This window comes from Schistosoma mansoni (genome assembly GCF_000237925.1).
Source record: "Schistosoma mansoni, WGS project CABG00000000 data, chromosome 3 unplaced supercontig 0044, strain Puerto Rico, whole genome shotgun sequence".
Taxonomy (NCBI): domain Eukaryota; kingdom Metazoa; phylum Platyhelminthes; class Trematoda; order Strigeidida; family Schistosomatidae; genus Schistosoma; species Schistosoma mansoni.
In genome coordinates, this window is record NW_017386006.1 from 1,408,555 (window position 1) to 1,429,505 (window position 20,951).

The 20,951-nt window shown below is 35.5% G+C and overlaps 1 non-coding gene across 1 annotated transcript; it reads right to left on the reverse strand.

Moving 5' to 3' along the window:
* Positions 1–20,148: 20,148 nt before the first annotated feature.
* Positions 20,149–20,220, reverse strand: Smp_tRNA_00187_Pseudo_TTG.1.1. The gene has a single exon. It is a non-coding gene (tRNA).
* Between the last annotated feature and the right edge of the window lie 731 nt (positions 20,221–20,951).

Here is a 20,951-nt window from a genome sequence, read left to right on the forward strand (position 1 = left end):
GTTATTTATTCTCAACAAAAAGGTGTATATTTAACTGATAATGCAAATGGATTCAGAATTACTGCCATTACTACCCCTCTTAGTATTAGTACTGATGTTATAAACTCACTATGATAGTTGCCAAGTTGAAAAATGAATGTAATGAAACAATAGGAAAATGAGTTTGTAATTCATTGTCTAATTACCGGAAGTTATAATTAATTTTCAATGATAATAGTTATAATAATAATCATAATAATGGTAATAATAACTGGAATTAAAGTAACGAAAATTTTCTCAGTTTTTATACTCGTATTTGTTTTAACAAAATTAGACTGATTTATGGTTAATAACATAGATATGTGTGTTTATGAAATGGATGAACAATTCAATGGATATTATAAACTATGATAGATATATATATAGTAACTGAAATAATACTTAATCAAAATAAGTAGTCTAATGAAAAGTTACCAAAATTATTTATCAGGATGATAAATGTTGTCCAAATAAGATGACTGAAATAAATGTAATTGTAATAATCCTGAAAAGCATTTTCCATAGGTGATGAATATTCCTCTTGAATGCTTTTTTTGAAAGGATCTTTGAACAGTTGATTGCTGAAACTTAAACTATGCAGAATGCTTCGTTATAAGTGTTGAATTTCTTTGAAAACGTTATCCTGTCCGAGGTTAAGAATCAGTTTCATTGTTCTGAAGAAATCGTTTACCATCACTAGGTATAGATTATTCAAATGTGATCGTCATCAATATTATTATAGCAACTCTCCTACAATCAATTTAGATTATGGTGAATTTTGGTTAAACCCTTTTATTAATTTACTTAACAGACAATTTTATTCGAACAGTAAAAATTAGCGTATTTCTTTGTACTATTATTTCATTATCTGTATTTCATATCTGCATAAACATGTACTCTTGATCATATGACAGACTCTAATTAAAATGTTGATCGCTTAAATATCACTCGATGATTTATTCACCTTCAGATGTATATATGTATACGAATCCTATTATTAGTCTATGCCTTATCTAGATGCGCCTTGTTTGGTCTGACTGTAAATTTGCCTCTGTATTTGATCGCATACACACATTCACCTGTCTGTTTTAAATTCGCTTGATGTGTTTATAAATCTATTATCTGTGAGGTATCCAATAGTAAACTGTAGTTGCCGCTTCTTGTCGCCTTCCGATTTCAAACACCGTTGAAATTTGTATGTTAACAGTTACGAAGGTGATTGATTAACGAAACAAAGCCACTACAGTATTATTACTAATAAGTATCCAATACAACTGAAAAATATTAGGTTAGATTACGTTGGGTAAAATTTCTTCCTTAGAACGATCTTTTAAATAAGACATAGAATGATAAACACTTGGTGAGTTTCTAAAGGAACTGGACAAAGAAAGCAGTGGATTAATAAATACACTGTCTCAAAATAAATGACATTTGTTATGTATGATTTTGTGGAATACGTGCCGAGAGTAATCATTATTCATTAATTTAGTTAATATTATTGTTTTGTTAAAGGAAGACAAAAGAAAGCAAAGAAATACATCGCATTGATTGCTTGCAATCAAGGAAGTACTAAGAATAACCTTGTAATTCAAGGTAATTCATTGTGAAATTCAGGAGAAATTAACACATAAAATGTTAAGGAATATAAAGCCTCGTTACTGTCATCTTATGATGAAATTCCTTTATGAAGTCAATTCATCTATCTTTTTCTCTAGATCCCATGGTTTCTATCACGTTCAGTACTCTAAATCAATCGCCAAGTTTGGTCATGAATGTATTGAAGAAGTAAGTATTTTAATGTTTCTGGTTATACGAAATCTTGTAAGAGTTTCCTTTTATATGACTATTGATTAATTCAGAGAACTAATTTGAATTCATGATATGCTTCTCTCTAGTTCCATTTTCGTATGTGACTATTTAACACTGTTTAAAAAACTAATAGTATACTAACAGGTACTAGATTTTACGGTTATATGAGATGAAAATATACTTTACATGCGATGAAATAACTTGGACGATATAAAGGGATAACCTTATTGCTTCTTATAAGATTCTACTTCCTGTTCAGTGCTGCGATGGATGAGTTGATTCATGTAACTGTCGAAAAATCACAATATTTTCTGAATTGAATATGCATTTGATTTCTTTTTTCACTTTCTTACAATAGTATGTCTTTTAATACAAGGGGCTTTTACAGAATATTGAGATTTCGTAGTGTATGTAACTGATGTATCTTAGTTAGACAACCAATTGAACCTAAGACGAATTCATTATTTTTTTCTCTCTAATATCAGGCTCCTCAATAGTATGCAACCACAATGCTAAATGAAACCGAACCAATAAGTTCAACCATGTCAAGCGTGAGACCACAAGCAAGGAAGGATATTCAAAATGTATTGCAAAATGATTGTAGTTGGACATGTACACAACTGGATGACGATAGAATGGTCTACAGGCTAAGCGCTAAGTTAGTATTTGAACACGAATAAAATAATTATCGTTTGTATTAAATTAAAGAGAATAGAAAGGAAAATAGGAAGGAGTTGTGAACTGGAAGAATCATACAGAATGTGAAGTACGAATGATGGAAATCTGCAAATGAAGTATTCAATGTATAGTTCTCGTATTTTATCAAGATATTCTGTTACCACCTGTGTTCTCTTTCTTTACATTAAGATTTATCAACGAATGCATTAATTATATATTTAAGAATATTAGTAAACTACTATCAAAAAATGAGGTTGAGCGAAAATTTGCCAGGAATCAATTAGTAACAGTCTTAATGGGATATTTCATAAGATTTAGATTCTATAAAGAATTTCTGTTAATGAACACCATGTAACAAATTCCAGTTTACCTTCAAAATGGATGAATGAACATTAAAATAATCTTCAAATACCACATCAATTAGTTCTCTTTTAATCATCATATATAACGAGACTTACATGGAGAACATTGTCATTTCTTATAAACACATTCAGCAGTCCTGGTTATGGTGATAATTTTATTCAAAACCAGTTCTTAAAAATGAACTAATCATATGAAAATATGATTTGTCGTCGAACTACTTCGGTGTATTTTATTATGAAAACTATTCAATGTTGATTAACTCAAAAAACGTATTTCATTTTGGTCTATAGTATACCTTTTATAAACATTAAATAATCAAATTTAAAGGTTAAAAAAATGCTATCCTGATAAAAAGACAAAACATACAGTATGAAAGTGAATTCACTTGGTATTGTTTGTTTTGAATCTTCCCATTGTTGTTTAGGATTACGATTGATCATTCTCTTATTGGGATATGTGCATATTGTGTGTAGTGCCTCGATATAGCCTTAATTCACAAGCATTGTAAGCAAAGATGGACAGTAGCTAGCAGTGGAATCCAGGACGCGCAATTCGTCCTATTTGGGACTCATAAGCTAGATGTACCTGTATCTCAGAGTTGTTGTTCACTCTGGTACTCGAACCCAGTACCATTTGCTCCAAACGCAGACGTTTTATCCACTCCTGATATCCACTTGCTTGTGCAATGGGGTGGAGTTTGAATTCACTTGGTATTGTTTGTTTTGAATCTTCCCATTGATTTTCAAGACTGCGATTGATCAGTGTGTTATTGGCATATGTGAATACTATGCGTATTGCCTCTATATAGCCTTACAGAATGAAAATAATTTTTGTTTTTCAGAAAAAATACCATAACAACTACATACAGATTGATAAATATGAATGTAATTTGTTTAACTGAATAAGTTAACTTATAGATTAACATAAAATCCGTTATGAATCGATACAAAAAGCAAACAGATAGACATTTTCAGAAAAAGTGAGGGTGGATTTGTAAGATGAGATTTATAAGCCACTATAGCAACATAATGTATGTAGACTTTTTATTTATGTTTAATTTAGTATCATGTATTTACTGGTTGACGGTAATCATTTAAATCTTATGGAAACGTAATGAAAAAAGTTAATTATTGGAATCCAGTTGTTTCGGATGCATTAATTGTTGAATTGACCTTTATCCTTCACTTGACATTCAATAATGTTACAAGAACGAGTGTAATAGGTACAAGATATTCTTGAAACCATTTATTAATGGATTATTTTTATCATCAGTGAGAAATTTGACTTACTAAAGGGTATGACCAACTATGTTTAATCCCGTCACAGTATTAGTTTCCTCCAAATCCCATGAATATCCAACATTTTGCTGTTGGCAAATGCAGTGTGTGATATAACACCATAATACATTAAATAGGAATAATATATTTGTAAAATCTCAGCGAATGAATTCATTCGGATTCATTTGGATTGTTTTTCGTGTTCATGTCTTTATATTAAACAGCTACTTACATAAGCAAAGATTGATGGTGGCTAGCAGTGATATCAAGAACGCGCGTTCCATCTTATTTGGGACTCGTCAACTAGGTGTACCTTCATCCCGGAGTGAACATCAACTTGAAGATGGAGGTTCATCCAGCTGTAGAGTCCCAAATATGACGAAACACGCGTCCTTGATATCACTGCTAGCCACCATCCATCTATGCATATAATGCTTGTGATTTAAGATAATATCATAATAATCCATACAGAATACACATATGTCAATAAGAGACTGATCAATTGCAGTTCTAAACATCAATAGGAATATTCAAACAAACAATACCCAATGGATTAACGTCACTTACATGGTTCAAAGTTTTACATGGTTTATAGTTTTAGTGCATATTTTAGGTATCTGTGGTTGTTATTAATTTGAAATTCGAGAAGCGTGCTGCTTCTCTTTTACTGTCTAACTGGATTTAGTTGATACACTGGAAATGGAATCGGTTGATTGTAGAGTCATGCCTTGACGTTTTGAGGCTTTTACAACTGTTCTACATGACTGATGATTTTATGTGTCCGTATAGGGTGTGGAAAATTCTGAATTTCATTGAATTAAAACTTGTACACCAGTGGACCTCAGCTCAGTAGTCTAGAGGTTAAGTGTTCGCGCGTGAAAACGAAGGTTTTGGATTCGATCCACGGTTGTGGTGTTGTGGATGGGATGATACAGCAGTGTGCACCAATGATCCCACAACCAAAAATCGAATCTAGGACCTTACTTCTCCCAAACTCTTAGTCTCCAATCCACTGGACCGGTATCTCAGCTCGATTCTCAGTTGCAAGATCAATGATTCGCACTGTTTCAGATGCCTATACTGGAACGAAACGGCAATTTGATTCTCTCAGGTTTTCTAACTTGATCGTTTTATAACTTCAATGAGATTTAATCTATAATAAAAAATAATACTGTGCTGAGAATTCTATATTGTACTGAACATATAATATTGAATAAAGCCATTAGTTGTCATGTTTATTAATATTACAGTTTCCTGCCTAGGTGGAAAATCATCTATAAGTTATGAGTTATTATTAATGGATTTATTAGATACTATATTTTTGGTACTGATCTATTATTGATCTATTATTGAATTGTCTATACCACGAAGAAGTATCTGTTTCACTCAAGTCGTTTTTTAAACCCCAAATGTCTTAATAGAAGCAAAGGTTTTTTAATCATGTTACAGGATGAAATCAGTTAAGTAAACATTAAAAACCATACATAATAACATGCACTAGTTCGGAATTCTTCAAGAGCGTGCAATGATAACACTGTACGATATGATGATCTCAGTGAGATCACCATTGTGAAGCGATTAATTTTGACTCAGTGCTCTATAAATTCAAACTCCGCCTGTAGCTCCTCCAGGGGCTACTGCCGGTCCCAAGCCCGGGTAAAGGAGGAGGGTTGGGCATGGGGTTAGCGACCCCATCCCGTAGAAAATCAACTCGCTAAACAAACGCTAACCAGAAAAAATCATTCAAACCATTCAAACTCTGCCCTGGGAGTAGAAGGAAAAATGACGTCTCATGATGAAAGCCGAGTTCCCTCGGAAGTCATGAGGCCGATGCACCTTCTTACAACCAGAGCGACAATTTTTATAGGTACATGGAATGTCCGGACAATGTGGGAGACCGGCAGAGTCTTCCAAATTTCTGCGGAAATGAGGAAATACAACCTGGAAGTGCTTGGAATCAGTGAAACACATTGGACGCAGGTTGGACAACAACGACTGTCTTCAGGGGAACTTCTGTTATACTCCGGTCATGAAGAAGAAAATGCCCCACATACACAAGGAGTGGCACTGATGCTGTCTAGAAAAGCACAAAATGCACTTATAGGATGGGAATCTCATGGACCGAGGATCATCAAAGCCTCCTTCAAAACAAAGAGGGAGGGTATTACAATGAACATCATCCAATGCTATGCGCCGACCAACGACTACGATGAAGACGCTAAAAACCAATTCTACGATAGGCTGCAGTCAATCTTCGAGAAGTGCCCAACCAAGGACCTGACCATTCTAATGGGAGATTTCAATGCCAAGGTTGGAAAGGACAACACTGGATACGAAGACGTCATGGGACAACATGGACTGGGAGAAAGGAACGAAAATGGTGAGAGATTTGCAAACCTATGTGCCTTCAATAAACTGGTCATAGGTGGCACCATATTCCCACACAAAAACATACACAAAGCCACTTGGATTTCACCGGATCACACTACACAGAATCAAATCGACCATGTCTGCATCAACAAAAAGTTCAGGAGGACGATGGAGGATGTGAGAACCAGAAGAGGAGCTGATATAGCATCCGATCATCATTTGCTGGTCGCCAAGATGAAACTAAAACTCAAGAAGCACTGGACAATGGCGCGGACAACATTACAAAAGTTTAACACGGCCTTCGAGATGCTGACAAACTCAACGAATTTAACATAGCCCTCAGCAACAGGTTCGAGGCCTTTCATGACCTACTCAATGGAGAGGGAACCACCATAGAGAGCAGCTGGAAAGGTATCAAGGAGGCAATCGTTTCAGCATGTCAGGAGGTTCTGGGCCAAAAGAAGCACCATCACAAGGAATGGATCATTGTTGGTACACTGGATAAAATTGAAGAAAGGAGGAACAAGAAGGTAGCAATCAATATCAGCCGAACAAGAGCAGAAAAAGCCAAGGCACAAGCCGAATACACAGAGGCAAACAAGCAAGTGAAGAGGAGCATCAGGACCGACAAACGTAAATATGTGGAAGATTTAGCGATGACAGCGGAAAAGGCTGCAAGAGAGGGAAACATGAGACAATTGTATGATACAACAAAGAAACTTGCTGGAAATTACCGTCAACCAGAAAGACCAGTGAAAAACAAGGAAGGCAAAGTAATCAACGATATTGAAGAACAACGAAACAGGTGGGTAGAACACTTCAAGGAACTCTTGAATCGACCAGCTCCACTGAACCCACCCAACATCGAAGCAGCACCCACAGACCTCCCAATCGATGTTGGCCCACCAACAATTGAAGAGATCAGCATGGCCATTAGACAAATCAAGAGCGGCAAAGCAGCGGGACCAGACAACATCCCGGCAGAGGCACTGAAAGCAAATGTAACAGCAACTGCCAAGATACTCCACATCCTCTTCAGTAAGATTTGGGACGAAGAACATGTACCAACAGACTGGAAAGAAGGACTTCTGATCAAGATACCAAAGAAAGGCGATCTGAGCAAGTGCGACAACTACAGGGGCATCACTCTTCTCTCAATACCAGGAAAAGTCTTCAACAGAGTATTGTTAAACAGGATGAAGGATTCCGTGGACGCTCAACTTCGAGATCAACAAGCTGGATTTCGTAAGGATAGATCGTGCACAGATCAAATCGCAACTCTACGTATCATTGTGGAACAATCAATCGAATGGAATTCATCACTGTACATCAACTTCATCGACTACGAGAAGGCATTTGATAGCGTGGACAGGACGACACTATGGAAGCTTCTTCGACACTACGGCGTGCCTGAGAAGATAGTCAATATCATACGGAACTCCTATGATGGACTAAACTGCCAAATCGTCCACGGAGGACAACTCACCGACTCGTTCGAGGTAAAGACCGGTGTTAGGCAAGGTTGCCTACTCTCACCGTTTCTCTTTCTCCTGCTGATCGACTGGATCATGAAGACGTCAACATCTGGAGGAATGCACGGGATACAGTGGACAGGCAGGATGCAGCTTGACGATTTAGACTTCGCGGATGATCTGGCTCTTCTATCACAAACGCAACAACAAATGCAGGAGAAAACGACCAGTGTAGCAGCAGCCTCAGCAGCAGTAGGTCTCAATATAAACAAAGGGAAAAGCAAGACTCTCTGATACAATACAATATGCACCAATCAAATTACACTTGACGGAGAAGCTTTGGAGGATGTGGAAATCTTTACATATCTGGGCAGCATCATTGATGAACACGGTGGATCAGATGCAGATGTGAGGGCGCGGATCGGCAAAGCAAGAGCAGCATACCTACAGCTGAAAAACATCTGGAGCTCAAAACAATTGTCAACCAACACCAAGGTTAGAATTTTCAATACAAATGTCAAGACAGTTCTTCTGTATGGGGCGGAGACGTGGAGAACTACGAAAGCCATTATCCAGAAGATACAAGTGTTTATTAACAGCTGTCTACGCAAGATACTTCGGATCCGATGGCCAGACACTATCAGTAACAAGTTACTGTGGGAGACAACAAACCAGATTCCAGCGGAGGAAGAAACCAGGAAGAAGCGCTGGAAGTGGATTGGGCACACTTTGAGGAAATCACCCAATTGTGTCACAAGACAAGCCCTCACATGGAATCCTGAAGGTCGAAGGAGAAGAGGAAGACCAAAGAACACATTACGCCGAGAAATAGAGACAGACATGAGAAGAATGAACAAGAACTGGATAGAACTAGAAAAGAAGGCCCAGGACAGAGTGGGTTGGAGAAAGCTGGTCGGCGGCCTATGCTCCATTGGGAGTAACAGGCGTAAGTAAGTAAGTAAGTAAGTAAGCTCTATAAATTCAAGCTTTTGCTATTGGGCATGATGTTTGTAATATCGATTTCAAATAAAAGACATATGTGGATTGTTTGTTGATCGGCCCCCAAATGTCCTGGTAAGGCCGAGAGTGGGAAGAGTTAGCTCTTCTCTTGAAATGCTCTCACATGGCCACGTGCAAACAACCACTGCCAGGGAAGTCCTACTCACTACCTTTTCGCAGCGGAGGTGTTGTTTACGAAATGGAGAGGATGAAAAACGAATGTCCGGTGCTTTAACCGGGTTGGTGGATACGAAGGATCCACCCAGGGTAGTTGGAAAACCCTGGTTCTAAACCAATGGTACACATGGGCTCCAGTTTCCTGAAGGAACCAATGGTGTATGGACCATTTGTTGGTCACCGGCTACCATGGGACTGAATCTCCTAAAGTTGTTTCACTGCTTTGTGGATTAGACCTTTAGGTCGAAGGCTCTGGATATGGCTCCCCAAGAAAACCAGTGCTTCGGTCTGGGCACCCGGGAATTATCCCAGCCCTCACACAAGTCGAATGATTTGAATGGCACATATCTATTTGGTGCCTCCTTGTACTATTGTTTTTGTGTTTAAATAAATAAACAAACGAACTCAATTATATTGATGTTTAGAGTGATTAATAATTACTTGCAAAGTAATTAATACAAATGAGTTCAGTACGGAAGTAAATAATATAAGCTTCATTTGAAGAGTAAATTTTCAGTTTCAAGGTAAATATGAACTGGTTTGTACAAGTTTTGATAATTGCAGAGTCTACAAGGCTTTTTGGGAGTTTTTAGCCTGCCTCAATTGCCGAGAGATAACTTTAAATCTTGTCTTTTCTTTTAGGTTTTACGAAACTTGAGTAGCTATTTAACATCACAAAATAAATGTTCTCAACGAAAAGTTCAAAGTTTCAGCTTTTGCAAGTGTAATTCTATAGTGAACAAGAACAATTAATTGATTATACAAAATGACAGAATGTCTTCGTAAAATATGAAAACTATATAATAAATACTTCATCTGCACATCGTCCATTAATTGTTCCTTACAAACTTCATCAATCCTTTATTCCTGTTGTTATTACAAGTAATCTTTGTTTACATTACTGTTCTCGTCTATTCAATCTTCTCAACTGTTATAAAGCTTGGTTTTCTTTGCCTTTACGAATGGACGTTAATTTACGTTAGACGAATATCAACACTAGATTCCTTCACAGTGTCTATTCTACAGGACTTCAATATAACTCAGATTAAGAACACGTAATTAACCTGACTGGAATGTAAATATATTTCCCTACTAAAACCCGATACAATTCAATACAATTCAATCAATAATAAGGACATGATAATATATATCTTATCTAACGCTTGTCAAAATACAAGTCTGACCAAGCAAAAAGCCAATCATTATCATTCTCTCTCACACATCATCGACCTTCTGCTGCTAAATATTCCACTTCTGTTGGTGTTATATACTACTTATATCTACTAATAAAGGTAACATGCACCACACATATACACACACATTTACGGCCAAGTAGCTTTCTCCTTTCGAGACCAGACTCATGGATTTCTTGAGAGGAACTGGGATTACAAAACACCTCACTATAAATATTGTGAGCATCCGAAAAAGCGTTCAATATCTAATTTTAATATTCACAATAATATCATAACTGATGGATAGATAAAAACTTGGATATCAAGTCATTTCATTGATAACAGATTTGTTGAACAGTTTATGGACAAGTGATTCAAATGAAGTTCAAATTTGTCATTTAGACATGACAACTATTTAACGTATTTAATAGAATGAACATAATTTAGGAAAATAAATTATGCCACTAAAAGACAATAGTGTATACATAGTTTGAAACTTTTTCTAAAATAATATCCGATTATCAGAAGGGGTTATTTTTGTGGAGATCTTAGTAATTTTATATAGTTGAAATCATGAGTCAATCGAAGCTAGACTACCATGAAAAACCTAGAAGCACTGGACGGCCGTTTCGTCCTATTGTGGGACTACTCAGCACTGCGCACTGAAGACATTGGTGAATAGTTGCTCAACTTCGTGGATTGGTTGAAGTTAGACATTAACACCGCTGGATGACGACTCAGTGGTCTAGTGGTTAAGCGCTTGTGCGCGAGACTGATAGATCCTGGGTTTGAATCACTCGAGGCGGGATCGTATATGCGCACTGCTGAGGAGTCCCACAATAGGGAGAGTTGACCGTCCAGTGCTTCCATGTTTTTCATGGTTGTCTAGCTTCAATTGACTAATGATCTCAACTATATTATCAGATTATAATAGAACACATAGATATTATGTCAAATGTCATAGTTCTTCATAGTTTACTTTGCTAAGTATTAAGTTACTGTCTTCCATTATTACTGATCTTTTATTCTATTCAATTTTTATCATGATAAATTGAGTAGTCTCTATTCATCACTCTATCTAATTAAATGAATTTACATATACATATACATAGCCAATATTGGTATAATCTAGTGTGTATAATACTTGTTTGATAAGCTTATAATTTGGTTGAATACTGTTATCTTAATATAATGACTAAAACTAGTCTTATTTGTTAACAAAAAAACTATAGTGAAATATAAAATTGATTTAATTTAGATCCACTTGATATTGTTTTTATGTATCTACCCATTGTTGTTTAGGACTGCAATTGATCATTCTCTGATTGACATATATGCATCCTGTACGGACTACTTCGATATTGCCTTAAGTCGTAAGCTTTATAGGCAAAAATGGATAGTGGTCAGTCAGGACGCGCGTTTCGTCTTATTTGGGACTCTTCAGCTAGATGTACCTGCCTCTCCAACATGATGTTCACTCTGGGGATCGAAACCAGTACCGTTATCTTATAAGCGATATCTCATTATCCACTTAGCCAATGAGTCCACCGCCACTCATCATCCATCTTTTTGTTTATATTGATTTAGTTTAGGTTAACTTAACTAAAATTAAAACAAATTTTTTCGAAAGAGAAATTTTCGCTGAACCAATCTTTCTTATTTGTTAATCAGAATTAACTTCTATGAATCCAGTGTTCATCTTGTTGTGCTAACGACGTATGGCAACTTGAACCGATGCATATATATGCCTGGACCTACGTTGTAGCTGACTGACTGACTGATTTGTTATTCAGAAAAAGTACTTTTTAAGAAAAATATTTTGTCAATTTCATTAATTAATTGTACAAACTAGAATGTTCTTTAGAAAAAAAGAAATTACAATAAAAGTCATAATTTTATGAAAAAAAAAACAAAGAGTATTTCTCTAATTTAAAGTCATCATTTTGATTTTATGTAGAAATTGTAGATTTCTTATTGAAAATATGAATTGGTTTCCCATCTAACATTATTGTATCCAATATATCTATAGAAAAAAAGGTTTAAAACATACATAGATACAAGGTTAATCGCTTAAATACTCTTTATAGGGGATAAATGTGAAGATGTGAACCGCTTGTTAAAAGAACTCAATACAAGTCAGAAGCATATTTCTTTTACGTGCGAAGAAGAGAAGAACAATTAACTTCTTTTTCTAGATATACTGATCAGTAAGAGAGAAGATGATTCCATCCAACGTTCTATATATATAGAAAGCCGACATGGACGGGGCAATATCTTAATTTCCATAGTCACTGCCCAATTCATTACAAACGTGGTTTCAAATAGAAACGAAACTCTTAACTGATACGTTAATGAATAATGGTTATTCATTAAAGTTTATAAACCGCTGAAAGGGTTGCGATACGATTAGACCTATGACGCTTCTGGAACCAAAAAGCGAGTTTATATTATGTTACCATTTAGGAGTGACTCAAATAATCTCATGTTGAAAGGGAGACTAAAATTAGCCATAGACATGACATTTTATGCAGATCAACTTGTCATCATTGAAAAGATAAGGTCAATGTTTCACCAAAAACATAAACAGCACATAAGCGATTGTGTCACATCCCATTGTGTATATCAATTCACATGTATGTGCGGAAACACGTACATAGGGAGGAGCAATCGTGATCTGCGATTAAGGGTGGCGGAACACATACCTAAATGGCTGCAGAACCAAATGAATTCCAATGGTCAAATAAGAACACAGGATAGACAAACATCTTCCTCCATTGGTTCAAACTGGTCATAAGGTTGACATCAAGTCAGCGTTTGTAGTGTTGTACAAAAGCCTTCAAGGACGTATACTAAGGTTTATTGAAGCTTTGGCTATACGGAAATTGAAACCCCCTTTATGTGTTCAAAAACAATTTGTTCTTACCCTTAACCTACCCTGGTAATGCTGATTTATTATCCAAAGTAGTCATCACATTGCTTTTGTGTACTTTATTTATTTTCTTTCTTTGTTACGGCTTACATTAACCTATCTAGTTGACCTTTTACTTTTCATATAAAAATGTCCTAACAAGTATATGTGTGATCAGATTGTTCGAAACGTATTGCGCTAATATATCACATAATTCTGATAAACTTCGTCTTCTCATTGCATTATCGAAATTTATCAAAGGGACTAATTGTTTTAAATACTGTTTATAAACAAGAAAACAATGATTATTTAAACAAGTAATAATTCTCATTGACTTCAACATAAGAGGGTTCGAATCTCGCGAGTGCGGGATCGTGGATGCGCACTGCTGAGGAGTCCCATAATAGGACGAAACGGCCATCCAGTGCTTTCAGATTTTCCATGGTGGTCTAGCTTCAATTGACTCATGGTTTCAACTTTGAAAAATACTGAAATCTCCACAAAAAACCCCTTTTAAGAGTCTAAAGTTAGTGCATTGCAATGATTGAAACAATACGTATAAATAAGTAAAATAAAATGAATTTATTATTGTGTGGCTGTGGAAATTTGTGAATTGAATTGAAAACACCAATCGATGAAAGTCAGACAACTATTAGAATGCTGAAACTACTGAATGATCATTTGGTTTTAATAAGAGACTACTAAACAATATACACCCATAACCTCATAACTGGAAATCGAATCTAGGACCTTTGTTATAAAGCGTGGACGCCTAACTTCTAATCCACTAGATGGAATCCCGGTTCTGTCTCCAGTCATGGGTGGGCACTGCTGAAGATTCCTATACTAGGACGAAATGGCTGCACATTTTTTCAGGTTTTCAATGGTTATCAAACTTAGATCAGTTTGTGATTACAGTAAAATAATTTTATGAGAACGTCCGTTTAAATGTAAGTGATTGGTTTCATATTATTTAGGTGTCAAGTTAGTAGAAGACTTTAAAATTGGAATTATGTTTGTAAACATATCAGCTATTGAAATTAAAACGACTCCTTTTTGCTCCACAGCTTTATATAAGTTTCTTCAGAATAAATAATCAAAATCATATAACGAACAGACCTCTTAGTTTTGGATTAATCAAGGTCAAAGATATATTACCAATTGAAGAACAACAGAGGTCAAATATATTCGCTATTCTAGTGTATATGTAGTTGAATGTAAGGGTGAGGTAACATAAAATTTTCTCGAATCATATTCCTAAATCATCAGACGACTTCGTAACACTAGAAATTAAGTCTGTGTTAGCATTGCATTCTACTAAACCTGGACATCGAAGTGACATCAGTGGAAATTTGATCCTTTGAAGTAGTTCTGGTTCTTATAAAGAAATTTTGACAGCTAAAGCCCTGTCAATATAAGATAACCCAAACAATAGAGATAGAAGAGATGAAGAACAATTAACTGTACCATGGTAATTAATAATTCAGTATTAAATCTGAATTTCATTTGATTATATCTATATTGTTTCCCATTTTTCGGACAACAACAATATATCTCTATTTCCTCTGATCACTTAATTTGTTTGGATGTATGATGAGTAACCAGACTATAAGCACAACAATATTAACTTACATTTATCTGATCATTAACTCCTATTACATGCATGATGTGACAAGTTTGGCTTACAACATCTATTATTATCTAATTCCATCATCAACGGTGACCTGAGGGCATATATGATCAATGATCTTCGCTCACTTCTGATCTGTATACACATATGTACACATGTTATCTTAGCATAATTTCGTTACATTTTACATTGAATGACTCATACTCACACTGCTACAAATTCAAGGTGCAGAAAAATTATTAACATGAATAAGAGATTTGTTCGGCTTATAGTTAATCCCGTGTGCAGGATTGTGGATGCGCAATGCTGAGGAGTTCCATACTAGGACGAAACGGCCGTCCAGTCATTTCAGGTTTTCCATGATGGTCTAACTTAGATCGACTAGTGAATTTAACTGTGAAAATTCCTGTTTACATCCATACAAGTTCAATTTACAGATGAATTAGTTAAATGAGAGAAAGAGAGAGAAAGACTATGATGTAATAAAGTACAGGAAGCATCTATCCATTGATTTGATCACTATAGACAGAATGATAAAATCGATAATAATTACCGAAGGGCCATAGTGAAGTGATCGTAATGAAAACGACTAATCATATTATTTTGACATTATTTAGTAGAATGCATTACATATTATCAGCTTTGTTATGTGAATAATTGTATTTTTTGCAATATCATCTAATTATTACCACCGTAACTTGACTATTATTCTCTTAGTAACTACTGTCAATTCTATCATTCTGTCTATAGTGATCATATCAATGTACAGATGTTTCCTGTACTCCATTACATCATATTCGTTCTCTCTATCTCTCTCTTGTTTAACTCATTCATCTGTAAATTGAACTAAATAACTTGATATATATTGAACGTATAATTAAACCTGTAAAACATTTTGCCTATTTTGCAAAAATCAATATGTATTTGACAGGCTTAGAATATATGGAACGAAATGAATTTATTCCATCCCACAATGCTTGTTATTTTTGTTTCATAAAGCATTGAAATCCAATCAGAAGGGGTTTTGTGGAGATTTCAGTATTTTCATAGTTCTAATCATGAGTCATTTGAAGCTAGACCACCATGAAAGACCTAGAAGCACTGCTTTACGGCCGTTTCGCCCTTTTGTGGGACTCCTCAGCAGTGCGCATCCACGATCCCGCCTCGCGAGATTCGAACTCAGGACCTACCAGTCTCGCACCAGAACCCTTAACCAATAGACCACTGAAGTTGTCATTAGTATGAGGTAATCATAAATGAATCATGCAATTTTAGTTATTAAAATGAAATAATTTGAGGGATATTGTTAATTTGTGTTTAGGATGATATAAATATTCATGAATCTATTGTCTCAGTTTTATAAAGTATTTTATTTCCAAAACCTAAACGCCTACTCTTTCATAAATGACAGTAATCTGTTGTAGTATTATGAAGAACATCTTCTGAACGTTTTGCTGGGAAATTGCTAAACCAAAACTATCGAGGTTTGTAACATTATATTGTCTATTTGATTGTATAACAGCTCTCTTACGATCAATTTCAATTAGGGTTGATTTTGGTTAAGCCCTTTTATTAACTTACTTAACAGGCATTGTTATTCGAACAGTAAAAATTAGCATATTTCTTTGTACTATTATTTCATTATCTGTCCGAGGTTAAGAATCGGTTTCATTGTTCTGAAGAAATCGTTTACCATCACTAGGTATAGATTATTCAAATGTGATCGTCATCAATATTATTATAGCAACTCTCCTACAATCAATTTAGATTATGGTGAATTTTGGTTAAACCCTTTTATTAATTTACTTAACAGACAATTTTATTCGAACAGTAAAAATTAGCGTATTTCTTTGTACTATTATTTCATTATCTGTATTTCATATCTGCATAAACATGTACTCTTGATCATATGACAGACTCTAACTAAAATGTTGATCGCTTAAATATCACTCGATGATTTATTCACCTTCAGATGTATATATGTATACGAATCCTATTATTAGTCTATGCCTTATCTAGATGCGCCTTGTTTGGTCTGACTGTAAATTTGCCTCTGTATTTGATCGCATACACACATTCACCTGTCTGTTTTAAATTCGCTTGATGTGTTTATAAATCTATTATCTGTGAGGTATCCAATAGTAAACTGTAGTTGCCGCTTCTTATCGCCTTCCGATTTCAAACACCGTTGAAATTTGTATGTTAACAGTTACGAAGGTGATTGATTAACGAAACAAAGCCACTACGATTGTTTATTAAATGATACAAACCAAAAATTATCACGATTACCGAGACAGTTAGTTACAAAATGACTTTGTTTCGTTTTTAAATATGTCAATTTGTGTTTCATACACATGTAATCTGTTATTTTAAAGAAGTTAACAAACTCTGGATGAATTACTTATTTATCTCGTTGAAGTTAATGAAAAATTACTGTGTGTACCACACTCCACTTGATGATAGTTATGCAGAGCGATCCACGATTCCTCACGTGGGATTCGAACCCAGGACCTTCGTGGATTGGCTGAAGTTAAACATTAACACCGCCAGATGCCAGCTTAGTGGTCTAGAGGTTAAGCATTCGAGCGCGAGACCTAAGGTCCTGGCTTCAGATCCCTCGCGCGGGATCGTGGACGAGCATCACTGAGGAGCCCCATACCAGAACGAAAAGGCCGTCCAGTCGTTCCAGGTTTTCAATGATGGTCAAACACTCATCGATTCATGATCTCAATCAAAAACCTAACGATCTCCACAACCCCATACTGATAGTATCGATATTGTAATATGCTTTAATCCATAGCAGAAACCCATATATATATACGTCGAAACAACATGTATTTATCATTCATGTTGACTCGTTATCTGTTGAATTTCATTATTGGTCACTTAACACTTAACATTGTAACTCATTTTTCTGTTGGAGTTTCACAATATCATAAAAGTCTCATTTTTCGGAAACTGAACTGTGAAACTGTTCTGAGTGTCTGTACTATTTAAAATAAATTTTTAGATGATGACTGAATGGAGTTTCTTAGGAAGCACGAAACCAATTTGTAAGTTAAACTACCCATTTAAATATGGATGAATATTCTAATGGTCTTAACCTTTCATTAAACCTTAATCCTTAGTATCAGTGCTATACGAGACTGAATAAAAAAGATTAATTTTTATCCAGTATATAATAGGGGAAATGACAGTATGTGAAAAAATAAAGTCATAAAGGGCTTACTTTCATCTTGAATTTTCGGCTCATAATTAAATTTTCTTATACTGTGCATCTATAGTAAAAAACATATAGTGAAATGGAATCGCTTAAAGTCTTATAGAAAGTGAATAAACATAAATATTCTGTCCATAGTTATTATATTTTTATACCTAATTTCCCTTAGCTACTAATCAGTACTATACGTTTAATGATTTTATTATTATTATTATTTAAACACATAAATATTGGTACAAGGGGCACCAGATATATATGCGCCACACAAATCTCATTCGATTTGTGTGAGGGGTGTGATACTGCCCAGGTGCCCAAATCGGAGCAGGTGGTTTTCTTAGAGGGCCACACCCCGACCTAAAGATCTGATCCGCAAGGCAGTTGAGCGTCGTGAGGAGATGCAGTCCCATGGTAGCCGGTGACCAACAAATGGTTCATACATCATTGGTTCCTTCAGGATACTGGAGTCTATGTGCACCATTGGTTTAGAATCAGGATTTTCACACACCCCTAGGTGGACTTTCTGTGTTCACCGACCCGGTTAAAGCACCGGACATTCGGTTTTCGTCCTCTCAATTTCGTAAACAGCACACCCATCACGAGAAGGCAGTGAGTAGGACTTCCCTGGCAGTGGGTGTATGCACGTGGTCATGTGAGAGCATTTCGAGAGGGAGAGCTGACTTTCCCCACTCTCGGCCGTACCAGGGCATTTGGGTGTACGTTTAATAACAACATAGAGTTATTGATGAAAATCCAGAAATGTTGTAGGAAATTTCTATCTTATATTGTAGTGGACAAGAACACAAGTGGGGACAATGGATTGTATTTGAACACAAAATTACAGAACATCTTACAAAAATCTGAGAACTATACAGTAAATACTTCATTTGCAAAATGTCAAATCAATTGTCTCAAACTTGACTGTTCCTTTTGCAAATATCAATCGCTCGTCTCAGACTTCATTATTCCTGCATTTTCATATTCATTGCTTTCTATTCTAGTTCTTTCTTTCTCAACCTTCTGCTGCCAGACATTTTTATCCCCACTGTCGTTATATACCATTCATACCGATATAAGTAGCACACACCATAATATCAATTTAACTTTAAAAGATACCATATATTTAGTATTTTGACTAGTCATGAGAAATATTGCTCGTATCTGCTGGGATCACCGGGTAAGTAATAGTGAGGTTAGACACAGGGTATTAGGGAATGATGTCAGATCAGTTGATGGGGTTGTAAAACTTCATCGACTGAGGTGGCTATACCACGTGTTACGTATGCCCAACAACGATTACCACGACGCGCAATGTTGATCAGTTTTGGAGACTGTTGGAAGAAAGTTCGGGGAAGCCAAACCATAACGTGGTACCAGTCCACAAAGTCACTAACTTCTGACCTGAGACATATTGGTAGATGAAAACTACTTGCTTGGGGTTCGCGTAACGATCGTAACCAGTAGTTGAAGACTCTGGGTGACATGGTTCAGAATCGATCACAATGGTGTAGGTGTATACACTCTCTTAAACTATAGGATCTAAATTGCTTTATACCTTTCTACGAACTAATTGTTTCTCCCTGTCTCATATCCTTATATACAATCTTTATTTGTGCATATAACTACCATTAAAATAACTGTTTCTATGAATCTTGTGTTCATCTTGTTGTGCTAATGAGATGAGGCAACGTGGACCGATGCATATATGTACCTGGTGCTAAGTTGGAGCTGACTGACTGCTTCTTTTTCTGTAAAAGTGAATGATTAAAATATGAGTTTTCTACCAATTGCTTTGTGTTCATAGTATCCACATCAAGTTTGAAATTTTACAAGTGTAAATCTACACATTCATGTGATTACAACTTATCTATAATAAATAGAATTTTCGTTTGACTATTCTATTTAACCCTTAGTTAATTCAATGCTGTTGATCATAATGATTTAAAGGATAATTTAACGAAATTAAAAAAAGCAAAGATGGATAGTGGCTAGCAGCCGAATCCAGGACGCGCGTTTCGTCTTATTTGGGACTCGTCAGCTGGATGTACCTGCATCTCAGAGTTGACTGGGACTCGAACCCAGTACCTTTCGCTTCAAACGCCATCACGTTTTCCACTCAGCTACTGAGTCCTGATAGCCACTTGCTTGCGTAATGGGATGAGACTGACCAGTTGCAGTCCTAAACATCATTAGGGAAGATTCAAACAAACAATACTAAGTGAAATTAAAAAAAAATTACATTTAAAATGTTTTCGAAAGATTACTAGTTTTTCTCCTTATTACACTTCTTACTTTTAGCTTGTTATTGAAGTATTGTGGTAAGACGTCATTTGATTTTAAACTCACTGAAGCGTCGAGGGAATCACCACGTTTATTGATAGTATTCAATTCATTGAGTTGTTTTTGTGAATGGTGTGATAAAGTTGTTTTATTAATTGTTTGGTATATGGTCGATTGTTTAAGTGGATAATGTCTGGTTACATTGGAAAAGTTGTTATAATTAGAATTAGGAAAACTATATATTGAGGAAGATCTTGAAACTTTTCGAAGTTGTCCATTCTTTAATAACATTTGATTATTGCATTGTTTGACGGAGGGAATCTTTGTTAGTTCTTCATTTTGATTGGAATTAATATCTGAAAATAACAAAAGAATTCGTTAGTCAGATTCCTTAAAGAATGGGTTTTTATGGATATGATACGACAGTTTATGATCTTACTAAATAAATAGTAGGTTCCTGTAACAAATAGATATATGTGAATGAAGTCTATTCTCTTCAACAAATCCATTGCGAATTCTACAATTATAAATCCAAGTTTATAATACAAAATGTGGCCATGTATAGGCCGTTTACATTTATT